Source organism: Palaemon carinicauda, chromosome 22 (assembly GCF_036898095.1).
Source record: "Palaemon carinicauda isolate YSFRI2023 chromosome 22, ASM3689809v2, whole genome shotgun sequence".
In the NCBI taxonomy this organism is placed as follows: domain Eukaryota; kingdom Metazoa; phylum Arthropoda; class Malacostraca; order Decapoda; family Palaemonidae; genus Palaemon; species Palaemon carinicauda.
Window position 1 is genome coordinate 61,128,660 of NC_090746.1, and position 15,000 is coordinate 61,143,659.

The window sequence follows — 15,000 nt, forward strand, 5'->3', positions numbered from 1 at the left end:
TCATAACATGTAATTTTTTCCTTGTTGGCAGTGCCTAGTGAATATACTTGTAATTAACAGTCCTATCCTGGACATCAAGGAATTTACTGTTAATATTTTTCCAAATGCTTTCCCAGTTAAACAGAGGGAAATTCTCCACAACTTTCGGAATTTCATCTTTTCTAATACCTTTATAAATTGTTTTACTATTCATTATTGGAAATTTTTTGCATCGAATAATTTTCCTTACATTATCTATACACACATTATAATATACATTACCAGTAAATCCATATTCATTACATTCAAAGTCACAGTTTATAATTCCATCTAATCTAAGTTTACAATAGTAATACATTAAAACATTGGGTTCTGATCCCGACAAATACAGTTTTAAGAAACTACTTATAAAGATACTCAAAGCTTTGTCATGTATGTCTTGGATACCCAGACCACCTTCGCTTCTGTGAAGCTTTAGCGTAGATTGTTTAATTGGCTGATAACGACCATTCCAGATATACTCAAATACCACTTTGTTTATTCTTTTGCATACATGTATGGGAATAGGATACACATGCGATACATACCATAGTTTTGATAACACAAGCATTAACATATATAGCTTTTTGGTGTAAGGTTAAAAGCCTACTGTTCAACATGTTAAATGAGGTCTCAACATTATTTGCTATATTATCCCAGGTACTATTCAAACCTAATACATAATCATTCGAATAAACAATTCCTAAAATCTTTATAGAATCAACCACAACTTCTAGGTAATCAAGTGGCCATGTGATTTCCCTCGGAAGTTACCAACACCAATAATTTTGGACTTCTTGTTTCTATTTAGCACCGCTCCTGTAGCCTTTTCGTATTTCACAATTACTGACTCGGCTTCAACGATACAATTCTCTGTTCTAACTATGATGTTTGTATCATCAGCATATCCGACAACACAAACTGAAACTTCTCTATGAAGTTTAATTGACTTAATTTTACTTTTTTTAATCAGCCTGTACAAAGGTTCTTGGTGAATAACATAAAGGATCATTGATAGAGGACATCCTTGTCTAACAGATCGTTCAACATTGATAGGATTACCCATTATATGATTTATACACATTATGCTACATATACCAGTATAAAGCATCTTTACCAGTGCAACAAAATTACCTCCGAAACCAAAAGCTGTCATCACCTTGAGTAGAAATTCTATATCCACTCGGTCGAATGCTTTATTCCAGTCAAGAGTCATAATTGCACAATCTAGATTTTTCTCATTTGCAAAATATATGATGTCCCTAACAAGCAAGTTACAATTAACAATTGATCTATTTGGCACGGCGCAGAATTGTCCTTTAGAAACTATTCTATCAATCAAATTTTTAATTCTGTTACTCAAAATCTTAGAAATAATTTTGTAATCAACACAAAGAAGGCTTATAGGTCTCCAGTTCCTCAACCTTTCTCTCTCTTCTCCTTTGTGTACTAAAGAAATTATCCCGGTTGACTGGGATTTAGTTAATGCTAAATTTTCGAATTCATTTCTAACAACTTCATGAAATTCTTCCTTAATAATATCCCAGTAATGTAAGTAAAACTCAGCGGGTATCCCATCTACACCCGGAGTCCGATTCAAATTCATTGATTTTATAGCCATCTTGAGCTTCTCCAGAGTAACTTCCCTTGCGAGTAAATCATTATCCTTTTCATCTATCACCTTATCTATACTTGACAACAAATTGTCTTGTTCTGTGGTATCTAAATCAATCTTTTGATATAATTTCCAATATTCAGTTGTTGCATAATGTAGAATGGCTTCAGTAGAATCTAAATATTCTCCATTATCTGTCAACAGATTTTCCATTTTATTCCTAATGGCTCTGTCCTTCTGTTTCTTTATCAAGTATGCTTAGAGTTTCTCGTCTTCATTACATTCTTCTAATTTTGCTCTTAACCTGATGCCTTCGACTTCCACCATTTTCAACTCTGTAATTTGATTCTTTAGATAATCAATTTTACCCTTATCAAAACCATCCATTTTGGAACATTCATTTTTTAGTCTACTTTCAAAATAATTAATCAGTCCAAATCGTTCGTATTTTTTCATCTTACCACACCTTTTATCGTTACTTATTAGGGTCAAACAAGCAACAACATATAATGACTTCAGTCATTCACAAAATTACTAATTACCAGATTCGTTAAGAGAACTCAAGACCCTTTCTCTACATTAGGAATTCATTGCGTTGTGTTACAAAGATAAATGGTCATACTATATTCTATTGAGCTTTTGCCCCAATTATTACTTACTTGGTTTCATATGAAGTTCTTACCGAGTTCGGATTGCAATAGGCACGGGTAAACCACGATACCACATATAAATATTTGATTTTACCCAGTCACGGAATCCCACGCATAGATATGCATATCCCTAGCGAATTATCCCATCCAAGGTAACTAAATATTATATGATACTCATCCAAACTTCGGTTGACTAATTCATCCACTTCATTAAATGCTGGGAAGGAACGGCTTCGTTAATCAAATGAAATTCTCTTCATCCTGATTAAGTCCACTGAAGACTACACTACATACGTTGAGAAGTGACAGGCAGCAACTACTCGCCGTTAGCTCTGTTGCCTTTGTCGTAAAAATAATGCGTTCGCTCTCTCTCCCAAAGTCATGACTTCCGCTTCGTTCGCTCCCGACAAAAGAAAACAACAAACGAACGAAACCAACTATTCAACGCAAACCGAACGAAACTATTCAAACAACTTACATCGCATTGTTAACCACTTATACAACTTTCACAAGACAATATTCCTTGGTAACAATGCTTATTACAATTAAATATAAACAAAACCTTCAATTGTACAGAAACCTGCACATTTCCACTTAACGCAATGTAATATAAAAGAACATTTTCCATATACAATATGAACATAGATATTCAATAACAATTGATTTCCCATGTCGTTATTGTAAGTAACGACACCTTTGGAAAAACTTTGCTATATTTACTTTGGCGTATTCCTCCCACCATAAACTAATGTTCTGAAATCTATTAATATTCCTAACAAGACCGACCCAAAAATCCTTAAACTGAGACTTTATTTTTTCATCTTTCAATAGCGATGAATTCATCTTCCAAAATGGTACTCCGGCCTTAATACTGGGATTTATGTTTAATCTCATTTTTATGGCGGCGTGATCAGAGAAGGAAACATGGACACACTCTACATTTTGTATTCTCTCATAAAAATCTAGCGACGTAGAATCTGTCAAGTCTGGCACCATAATTACCCCTAATAAAAGTAAATTCAACATTATTATTTAATGAGAACCATGCATCTTTTAGGCCAATGTTTCTAACCAAGTTTTTCAAAACTATTGTTTTGTTGTGAGGATTTGGATTAGTACAATCACGGTCACTAACCACACAATTCCAGTCACCACCAATTATAATGTTGTCGAGATTTCCCTTCATGTAATTGAGAAGTTCGGTACCTATTAGGTCATCTCGTTCCCATTTAAAATTACCACCAGATTGACCATATACATTGATTACTTGAAATTTAGTATTTGAACTAGATAAACTTAAGCTTATAATTCTATCATTCCAGTGCAATTCACACCGGTCTACCTTTATTCCAGAGTTTTTCCGAACAAAAATCAATGTACCACCTTTAAAACATAAAGAACCATTAAAGAATACATCATAATAATCGCAGAGAACACACAAATCTTTCTGCATTTTCACATTGTGCTCCTGAATGAGAGCAATATCAACTCTATGCTGAATTAAAAAGGATTTTACAATATATTGTTTCCTAGTGTCATTCAGACCATTTACATTAATAGTTATTAGATTAATATACATTGTAATTAGTCAGTAGATCTCACTTTTTCTTAACTTGCAACAGTTTGTTACCTGACGTCTCTACTTCGCTGCTTAAAGAGTCAATTCTTCTCTTCAGCGTTGAGCCCTTATGCCCAACGACTGTTGAACTTTGTCCTTTCCTTCCACTCTTTTTCCCATAATCTTTACCCCTTTCCTTCTGAATCTCTCCACTGAATCCTTCTTGATTACCTTCACACGGTAATTCGTGGTTCCGGTCAGAGCAGATAGCAGTAGGTGGCTTTTCATCAAAACACCCGCTTACCGCTCCTCCTTCGCTAGTTATACGGCCAACCATTAACGACTCATGCACGCCAATTATTTCTTTCCAGGATGTCTTCTCCGTAACATCTTCACTATCTATAGATAATTTCATGTGGTCGTTGTCGTCATCTTCTTGAGTATTTTGTTCTTCATTCGCTTCCATTATTTCTTCGTATTCATCATCCTGTCCTAATTCGTTTTCTATAACTTTAATTACACTATCATCTTCGACCTCACTGATTTCGTGTCCTATTCTTGCAGTTCTATTTTCAATTGTATCTTGGCAATCTTCTATTACCTGGCTTACCCAAATTACACCGTCCTGGTTTTCCCCTGATTGTGTTTCATTTACCTTATCTGGCTTTGTACCGTTTTTCAAAAAATCGTTAGTACGGATCTCTCTATTTCCACTAGCGTTTTCCCGTCCTTCATACGGTATGACGATTTCCTCATCTTGGGTAGAACTTTGATGTATTTCAGCTTCCACTTGCAGTCTAGTGATTGACGACTCAGCTTCTTGCACAATGAGCTTATTAACACCTTTGTTTTTCTTAATAAAACTCTCTTCTAATGAAGCAGCATTTTTACTCTCATTATTAAGATTGTGTCGACTCATTTCTTGAACCACCTCCTCCATTCCTCCCCCTCCTCGCCTCGGTAACTCAGGAAAATCATTGTTACTGAAAATATTTGTTCTCTCTAAGTATGGAGTGGAACATTCCGCTGCAAAATGGCTACTCATTCCACACCTTCGACGCGTTTGTGTTTGTCCATTGTGCCACAAAGATAAATATTGACCCTTATAGTACAAACTTGAGGGAATGTCTTTTTTCTTAATCATCATTACTGTCCTAAGACCATTTAGAACGTGTTTATACCTATTTCCCGAGCATTTACTTTGCCTCACACCAAATACCTCGCCATATTTACTTAAAATTAAAGCCACCTCTTCATCACTCATTTCAAACGGAACATTTCTTACACTTACATAAATCTTCGAACCTGATACATTACACACTTTTACCTTCAATTTCCCTTCGTCGATGGTTAACTCCCCATTTTCATGTTCTGAAAAAATTCTTGTAAAGGTAGATTCATGATTGAACTTAACGTAATATTTCTGTCGAGAAATGGCTTGAATTCCATATAGTTCATCATCATCTAATTTCATGACATCACTGAGTATCTTCTCCATACATAAAAAGTCAATGAAACCATCAAGGCTAACTATTGCTATTGTATTCTGTCGCTTGATGGGAGTTTCAGCAACAAACCTTCCACTAACCCCCCTTCCATCACTCCAATAAAATGGAGCTGCCATTACGAATATTGTTTATGCGAGTCTCTGTCTCAAACACGAAAATTAATGGGACTTACTGTTAAACAATAACACAGTAGTGTCGAGAGGGTTTTCAGCGCACGGCGAGCACCAACTTCTGCCCGGGGCAACAACAGCCCCAGGCCATACCTCCAGTGGAAGGTCCTCGTTTGAACACTTATTTTCGAATTTCGTCAATAAATCAAAAACAGTTTTCTTATCAAGTGTCACTTTTAGTACAAACGATTCGCTACATCTTCATGCACCTTCACTACTAAGTAACATTATGTTATTACTAAATTATCCTATTAAAAAGGGCGTTTTACTAAGAAGTCCTCGAACAACCTGGTTGGCGGGCCAATTTGTATAAATAGCTCCAGGTTTGTATGTTAGGAAAAATACAAATTATTTCCAAATTTGTTATTTGTTCCGACACAGATACAAACCTTCGCTATTTATAATAGGGTGACTTACTCTTAGGAGGGAGGAAGTCCTCAGCAACTGGCCTTGGTCATGACCCGGGGTTCTCTCTATTTCGATCTGTGATCGATAGTAGAAGAGACCCTACCCTTGCTAAAATCAGTGCCGATATGAGGTAATGCACTGATAGCGGCCTGCAAAAGCTTGTGTGTGAGTGGAACTAACAGTGCGGCTTGTCTTTAACATAGGAACTCGAGTACAGAACCTATTGTTGTTAAAGACTTACCCAATACCCTCCCTCTAAAAGGTACTGGGGACGTAACAAAGTATTCTTCTATGCTTAGGAGGCACAAGGGAAATGTGTCTTACCTGCAGCGAGGTGAGGTCAGCTATGCTGAGGCTTGCGGAGCTGTTTTTCCCAGAGGGGAGAAGGTGAAAGGAAGAAAGGAGCCAGACATTCTTACTCATTCACCCCAGACTAACATGGGTAGCCTCAGCCCTCTGCCCTCTGCTGCTTGTCCATCAAGGAGCCTGAGGTGTTTAGACCATTTGTTGTGCGACCACCACAGGACCAATGGAAAAGGTCTCCATGTTCTTGTGGGTTACGTCTTTGCAGGTAGTGGGCCGTGAAGGTCAAGTGACGCTTCCACATGCCCACTTAAAGTATCTGCACCACAGAGTAGTTTCTTGAATGCCAGGGACGTAGCAACGCCACTGACGTTACGAGCTCTGGGTCTTAGGATGGAGGAGAGTCTAGATTAAGAGTAACCTCAATTGCCTTCCGATACCAGAGGGGAAGGAAATCCTTGAGCTCCTCCTCTTGACCTTCCCCGTGCTGGTCAACAGTGCTGACACACGGGGGCGAGCTGGTATCGTTCTTTTAAGGTAACCCCACAGACTCCTCACTGGGTAAAATCCCAGTTGATGGGTTTCCGGTTACCGAACGAAGACTCTTTATTCGAAATGGGCTGCATCTAGGGTACAGCACACTCGGATTTGAGTCTTGGCAATCCACTCAGGGATGCCGCTGAGGATTACTTCTCCCCATCTCCTAGGGTAGGAGACATCAGAGGTTGGATTGTACAACACACTAACTCTCTTGGTCAAAAGCCCAAGTGAGTAGAAAGGGCGTCTTCCGTGTAAGGAAGCGATCTGCTGCTGGGCCTACAGTTCGTAGAGAGGGGCCTTCAGAGACTGAAGGACCCAAACCGCGTTCCCAGGAGGAGGTTGAGATCCGACGGGGGCAAGTTATCTCACACTTGCATAAGTAAAAGCATCGATGGGAGAGAATCCCTTTCCACATCAGTCACAAAGGACCGAACACTTCGCCTGGAAGACCGATGCTGAAAAGTGTCTGAGGTGTCTAGACATCTTTTCCGTAACCTGTTGCGAAAGGCCTCTCTGAGAGGGGTGGTTTAGGATCGTCCCAGGCGAGAAGTTGAAGCAAAGCTACGGCTTAGGAAAGTGTTCTCATGTGGCTGCTTGGAAGATCGTTCCGTGGAGGAAGATACCTCGGAACTCCGTCAGGAGCTGTAGAAGGTCCGGGAACCATTCTGCGGGTTGCCATAGCAAAGCTATTGGAGCTCCGTCAGGGGCTGCAGAAGGTCTGGGAACCATTCTGTGGGATGCCAGAGCGAAGCTATTGGAGTCATTAATAAAATCCTGTTTATCCTGACTTGGCTGAGGACTTTTTCACCAGTCCGAATGGGGGAAAAAACAAGGCACACCTCAAGGCTGCCCCGCCGATCTTGGAATACATCTTGTTTGAGGTCCTGGGGAACGGTCGAGTGGGAGCCTGAAGATCAGAGCCGCTACGAGCATAACCACAGTCGGGGACCCCACAAAGTTAAAAACTTTGTTGGATACAAGATGATTCCAAGATACTAGGAGCCCACTATCTGGGTGGTTTTCCAAGCACATTCCTATACCAGGAATGACGTGAGCAGATGGGGGCAACTAGTTGTCCTCTGTCCATCTAAGGCTTCGTACTGCTAGATGGTTCTCTAAGAGAGGTGAATGCTAGTACCTTTCTGAATCGGACCAACAGACGAGGATGGAATGGTATGGCATATGCCCCCCCCCCTCTCTCTTTTGATGCATTATAGAGAGCATCAGATCCAGAGGGAAGACGAGAAGACAGGCCTCTTTGCGGAAGCTCTTGTCTGCCACCCATCATCCGCGGATTGTCCAGCGGTGAGGGAGGGGAGTGCATAGCAATAAACACACCTCAAGATGATGTCGAGACGTGTAACCAATTGCACGTTCTTGCAACGAAGGGGAACAGCCTGTTCTCCCTCCAACTGCCACTAATCCAGTGTGGTTGGCCGAATAAGACCGATACCAAATGGTAAACCAGTTAATCAGTACAGCTTATGTTATAGTAGCGAATCTCCATAAAGATCGCTTTCCGGACAAGAGACTGTACAGTAATCACCAAACGCATCCAACCAAACCCAAGAGGGGATTGAGATGTGTCTTCAATCTACTGTTGGGTGGGTAAAGAGCATAAGTGTACTACTGAGTAGTAACACCGAACTGTGCACATGACAAGTATACATGCGTAGTTCGACTTAAAAGTTGTGTCCGAAACTCAGTTGGGGAACGTTGGAAACGTTCGTAACGAAGGTTTCTCCTTCTTAGGACAAAAAACGTTCGTACTTCTCCGTCTCCGATCGGTAAACTAGCATTTATATTAAATGTTCCCTATTAGGGAACAGAAATGCTTCTAAGAAGTTTCCAGCCGAAGCCTTTGTAGGAGACTAAGACTTCCGATCGGGATAAAGGAAAAAATGCCTATAAGGAGACAGAACGTAAATGTCGTATGTCTGGCTACAGAAAAGTAGCCAAGTAATGTACTGAATAACCTGGTTTCAGTAAGGGATATAAATATACAACTTAATAGAACAGAGTTCTAATTGGAAGATGTATATAGCCCTTATTGGCAGAAAGATCGCTTGCACGCATATATGTACTTGCCCGTTTGCGCTAGCGCATGCGTATTCTCTGCCTCCAGGAAACGTTTGCAACGAATCCGGTTGTGGGAATAATGTATGTGCGACGAATCGCAACATTATTGCCGAAAGAATTTTGATCATTGACTAACTGTAATATTTCTTGAATGAGAGCGAACATGTTCTCAAACAAAAATATACAGTTATAGAGGCGATCATTTCCCCTTTGGTTTACCCCTCCTCTTTATATGAGGGGCTAGCCAGTGTTCATTACACAGAAACAGATGTCTGTTTACCTGTGGGCGGGGTTTGAAACGTTCGTAACGTAATGAAAAGATGCCCACGCTGTTGCTATCGTTCTTTTAACGTCAGCTAACAATGTTCCTTTGGGACTAATTGCTCGAAACAATAACCCTGTAAGGAAAGAATAGAAAGTCTCGGAAGACTATCGTGTAAAAAGGCAAGTCGTTATACCCAGGGAACAATGACAGGGGAGGCTGCCTCCATCAAACGGTAGAACGGAGGTTAGGACCATAACCTCGCGGTTTTGTCTTGGATAGGGTGCATGCTCCCGGAAGGCTTACGGCCTTCATGAAGTTTTAACACCCATTGAAGTTTTGTAAAAACTTCTCAGGAACGAGTCTCCCGAAAAAGGGTGAAGTCTCGTATATGGGGGTTTGCTTCAAGAAGGCCAGACATATTATTATTATTATTATTACTTACTAAGCTACAACCCTAGTTGGAAAAGCAGTATGCTATAAGCCCAGGGGCTCCAACAGGGAAAATAGCTCAGTGCGGAAAGGAAAAAAGGAAAATAAAATAATTTAAGAAGAGTAACAACAATAAATATCTCCTATATAAACTATAAAAACTTTAACAAAACAAGAGGAAGAGAAATAAGATAGGAGAGTGTGCTCGAGTGTACCCTCAAGCAAGAGAACTCTAACCCAAGACAGTGAAAGGCCATGGTACAGAGGCTATGGCACTACCCAAGACTAGAGAACAGTGGTTTGATTTTGGAGTGTCCTTCTCCTAGAAGAGCTGCTTACCATAGCTAAAGAGTCTCTTCTACCCTTACCAAGAGGAAAGTGGCACTGAACTATTACAGTGCAGTAACCCCTTGGGTGATGAAGAATTGTTTGGTAATCTGTGTTGTCAGGTGTATGAGGATAGAGGAGAATATGTAAAGAATATGCCAGACTATTCAGTGTGTATGTAGGCAAAGGGAAAATGAACCGTAACCAGAGAGGAGGATCCAATGTAGTACTGTCTGGCCAGTCAAAAGACCCCATAACTCTCTAGCGGTAGTATCTCAACGGGTGGCTGGTGCCCTGGCCAACCTACTACCTATAATTGCCATCGACCGCTTACCTAGAGAGGTTGCCATCGAACGCTTTCTCAATAGTGAGAAAACTACCGTCTAATTCAGGCAAGGCCTGCCAAGGGAAATGAACTGCAATGTAAAGCATTTTCATTCCCCGCTCATTTCCATCTGCTAACCCAACCACTCAAAGTGGGAAGGTGGAGGAAAGATGACGGTGGTTCGTTCGAAAACGAAAGGATCGGTGCTGGCGAAACCAGGCTAGCTGATATAGTAATCACCCGGGAGTGTAGAGTGACGTATCAAGTCACACCTTTGGAAGACCCATCCCGTAGAGGGGGAGGGTCGACCATAGAGTTTTCAGAAAACTCTGGATCGCGGAAACAGAGAGATTCGGATGAGAACTCTAGGGGTTCAGAATCTATTTGTGAATTCCTTTCTCACGACCTTAAGGGATGTTGTGCCGAGAACCCGCAGGAACTCTGTCGTTGATTCCTGATGGAAATTCCAGGAATTGTGTTACGTAACCAGGACCCAAGGAACTGTGTCATAGTTACCTGTAGAGATTCGTAAACCCTTAGGCAGCAGGCATCCCTCTGTCAACAGAGTAAAACTCTTGATGACGATGGGCGCGCGCTAACAATTCACGGGAAGAGAGTTCGAAAACTCTGTCATGAGAGTAAACCTCTTGTGCACTTGTGAACACTTCCTGCAACGAGAGTCCGAAAAACTCTGTCATAAGAGTTGTTCGCGCACTTCAACTGATTATGTCTGCGCCAAGTTGGTCGTGTGCGCGCGCCATTATGGTCGTGCGCTCTAATCCGATCGTGCGCGCCCGCCAATATAGTTGTGCGTGCGCGCCAATCTGATCGTGCGCGCCAACTTGGTCGTGTGCGCCACATCGGCCGTGCGCGCCGCATCGTTCGTGAGCGCCAATTTGGTCCCACGCGCCAAATTGGACGTGCGCGCCAATTTGGTCGTGCACGCTAATCCAGCCGTGCGCGCCAATTTGGTCGTGCACGCTAATCCGCTCGTGCGCGCCAATTTGGTCATACAAGCCAAACCGGTCGTGCGCGCAAAAGGTTGGTCGTGCGCGCCAATTTGGTCATACACGTCAAAGCGGTCGTGCGTGCAAAATGTTGGTCGTGCACACAAGAGCTCTCAGTGTGGCGAGAGTACTCACTACTACGTTCACCCGAAGGTTCACAACGAGAGCCCGCAAACTCTGTCATATAAGTATGGCTATGGTCACAAGAACCCAAAGGTTCAGCGTGAACTGCGTTGTGAGACCCCGGAGGGTCAGCGCATACGAGAAACTGAAGTTTCCCTGTCACTAAACACTGAAGTGTTAGAGTGACTAAAGATACAAGAGCCCAAGGGTTCTGCGTAACTAATGTTACAAGACCCCAAAGGGTTATCGTAACGGGAAACCAAAGTTTCCCTGTCACAAAACACCGAAGTGTCAGTGACTAAAGTTACCTGAGCCCAAGGGTTCAGAGTAACTAATGTTACGAGACCCCGAAGGGTCAGCGTAACGAGTAACCAAAGTTTCCCTGTCACAAACCACTGAAGTGTCAGTGACTAAAGTTATGAGAGCCCTAGGGTTCAACGTAACTAAAGTTACAAGACCCTGAAGGGTCAGCGTAACGAAAAACCGCAGTTTCCCTGTCACAACACACAGGAGTGTTAGAGTGACTAAAGTTACGAGAGCCCAAGGGTTCAGCGTAACTAATGTTACAAGACCCCGAAGGATCAGCACAATGAGAAACCGAAGTTTCCCTGTCACAAAACACCTAAGTGTCAGAGTGAATAAGTTACGAGAGCCCAAGGGTTCAGCGTAACTAATGTTACGAGACCCCGAAGGGTCAGCGCAACGAAAAAACCGAAGTTTCCCTGTCACAAAACACCGAAGTGTCAGAGTGACTAAAGTTACGAGAGCCCAACGGTTCTGCATAACTAATGTTACGAGACCCCGAAGGATCAGCGTAACGAGGAATCGAGGTTCCTCTGTCACGAGACCCTGAAAGGTCAGCGTGATTGATGGCACACGTTCCCAAAGGCTCTATGTTACCATAGTTACGAGAGCCCGAAGGTTCAGCATAACTGAAACCCGAAGGTTTCGAGCGGAGTCTCAAAGGACTCCTACTGTCATGAGAACCAGCAGGATCAACATGACGAGACCCTGAAGGCTCAAATGATCACGCCACCCCAAAGGGTGATCAAATGAGACCCCGAAGAATCAAGGAGAACCAGCAGGTTCAAGATAACACCTCCGCTTAAGAGGTTTGTTCTCCCGAAGGAGAAAGTCGCTTAAGAGAAGGCTCTCGCTTCGCCCCTGAAGGAGAACCATAAGCGTAGGGATAACCTGCTTCGGAGAAAGCTCTGCCACCGCCCCTGGTGGATCAGCAAGCTCCTACAAGTTATTTCTCGCGAACGAGAGGGAAGTTCTCCCAAAGGAGATCGCCTAAGACAAGCTTTCTCCCAGCTCTATGGGAATAAAGCGTAGGCGTAAAATATCTCTCTCGCGAACGAGGGAGAAGTCCTCCCGAAGGAGGACATCACCAAAGACAATCTCTCTCCCTGCTCTATGGGAAAAAAATGTAGGCTTAATAAACTCTCTCTCGCGAACGAGAGTGAAGTCCTCCCGAAGAAGGACATCGCCTAAAACAAGCTTTCTCCCAGCTCTATGAGAAAAAAGCGTAGGCGTAAGAAACTCTCTCCCGCGAACGAGAGAGAAGTCCTCCCGAAGGAGGACATGGACTAAGGCACATAGCCAAAGTAAAGCTTTATCCCAGCTCTATGGGAAAAAAGCATAGGCGTAACAAAAATCACTCTCTCTCTCGCGAGAGAGAGAGAAAGTTCCCCTCGAAGGAGGAACATCAAGTTGAAGGTTGACAGCGAATGCTACCTCGTAATGAGGGCAGCTCACGAACTACCACATGTGTTCTACGTCGCTGTTACCTGTGGAAAAAAAGAAAAAAAAAAAAGGGAAGTTGTTATCAATTACAATTCATGCTCCGTTGCACAAAATACACTATTCGGGGAATAAATCACCTTCCTTGTAAGATAATTCCTCGAAAGGGAGCTGAACTGTTATAAACTTTAATTCTGTAATGAAACAAACACACGGCAGTGTTGAGAACCTTGACAACAACCTTACAGCGGAGGTAGTTGGATACGATGTCAACAGCACTAAAGTTACTCGTATCTAACAACGTATATTCCCATTTATACATATATACACTCATATATATGTAAGATAAATGAAAATACACAAGAAAACCAAAAATAAAAATAAACGAAAAACATCAAGGCCAGTCTTTGCGGGAGAGAAGGGCAGTACTGCATGTCCGTCCTCTACCGAGCCAAAAAGTAAAGTGGTTACTCAGCCGAGAGGTGTGAGTGAGCGGGGTAGCCAGTCTACCCCACCCCCCACCCGCTAACTAGCGGATGGGGTAGTTATCCCTCACTAAAATTATCATGGCTCGTCTTTCAGCTGCGCTGAAAGTAATACCCTATTATAAATAGCGAAGGTTTGTATCTGTGTCGGAACAAACCCGTTTATACCTAATTTGGGGGTGCTGAATTCAAATTTGAAATCCGTTTTTACTCATCACCTCTAGTTTTTTTTAGATATGCATAGTGTTTATTTTGTGCATATACGGTACATAAAGGCGTATATGCATTCAGGGTTAATTCTAATAATGTGAGACTTATGGCTAATTTTTTAGTTATTATGCACTAAATGTAAGTGATTGCATTACATTATATATATAATTATATATCAAGACAGATTTTGGCAGTTAGGGCAGCAGGTCTCAATCCACACTCAGAAGTGCTCTGGCAGTCATTGGAAGAGGTTGTCTAGCAGGTGGCGCAGGAGGTTGGTGTCCTTCAATTATCACGTTACACATCTTTTGCGTAGCTAAATATTAGTATTACATTTTCCAATGCACATTTTATTGCCTTGCATATGATTTAGTTTTACTTTGTTATATTTTCAGATTCTCCAATGGCTACAAGCACGTCAAAACATTGAGGATGCCTCAACAAGGCCAATTCTTTCTGCTAAGTGTGTGGGGACTTCACAACAGTTGCACAGCGTCGAACCATCACTTCCCTCCTCAGAACCGCCTACTTTCACTATTTTGACTGTAAAATTGGTGATCAGGACAAGTCTTGGGCTCCACACATCTGTTGTAAACCCTGCTACAATGGACTAACTGCATGGTTTAATGGCAAGAAAGCAGCTTTCAACTTTGCAATCCCGATGGTTTGGAGAGAGCCACGAAGCCAAGCAGATGATTGTTACTTTTGTTTAACTAATATAACTGGTTTCAATGCATCTTCTAGGAAAAAGATCAAATATCCCAACCTTCCATCTGCTATGAGACCCATTCTCCATTCAGATGATCTTCCTGTAACTACACCTCCAGTAAATAAGGATCTTCTTTCCTCATCAGATGAAGAAATGCCTTCAAGGGAGGATTCTGCCGAGTCAATATCTTTGGAAGATATTGAGTCTACATATTCAGGAACAAGTGGCAACGAGCCACACTGGATCACGCAAGAAGACCTGAACGATGTTGCTCGTGATTTGTATCTGTCAAAACAGCAGTCAGAGCTCTTGGCTTCTCGGCTTAAACAGTGGAACCTAGTCCAGGAAGATGTAAGGATCACCAGTTTCAGGAATCCGAACAATGACCTTGCTTCCTTTTTCGACATGGAAAACAAGTTGTGCTACTGCATAAACATACCTGGCTTGTTCACGTCCCTTGGTTTGCCACATAACCCTTCAGACTGGCGTCTTTTCATAGACTCTTCCAAGCGAAGTCTCAAGGCTGTG